This window comes from Chrysochloris asiatica, unplaced genomic scaffold, assembly GCF_000296735.1.
Source record: "Chrysochloris asiatica unplaced genomic scaffold, ChrAsi1.0 scaffold00183, whole genome shotgun sequence".
NCBI classification, from domain to species: Eukaryota; Metazoa; Chordata; class Mammalia; order Afrosoricida; family Chrysochloridae; genus Chrysochloris; species Chrysochloris asiatica.
In genome coordinates this window covers 5,227,860-5,228,385 of record NW_006408701.1, presented here as the reverse complement: position 1 = coordinate 5,228,385, position 526 = coordinate 5,227,860, and positions in this window count along the sequence as shown.

Sequence of the window (526 nt, the reverse complement as noted above, 5' to 3'; positions counted from 1 at the left end):
TGCATCACTATTTACCTCTGTCCACTAGGCCATGCAAACCTGACTCAGTGTTCCCCTATCTATCTTGTTCTTCTGCCTCCTCGTCCCTTCTTGTATTGCCCTCCCCAACACCAAAAATAACCCCCCCATCCCAACCGCATTGTGGTTACCTTATATTCATTAGTTCTTCCCTCCATTTAAGACACTCTATTTTATTCAGTAATCTACCTGACCTTTCTACCACCTGGATCTCTGTTCTTCTGTGTTTACCTTTTTTCACATTGTAATTATTTTCAGCAGAGACTGACCTCCCAGATCCTCTGTTCTTATATTTTTATTCTGTACTTGACTTTTTCATTTGTTGACTGAATTCATGTTGATGCTGCCATGTACGTCATTCTGTAGTTGTTGTGTGTTCTTGTTGGTTCTCAGTCCACAGAACATCCTTTAGAATGTTTTTCATAGCAGGGTTGGCTTTGGCAAAATCCCTTAGCTTCTGCTTATCCTGGAATGTTTTGATTACACCATTGTATTTAATTGACAGCTT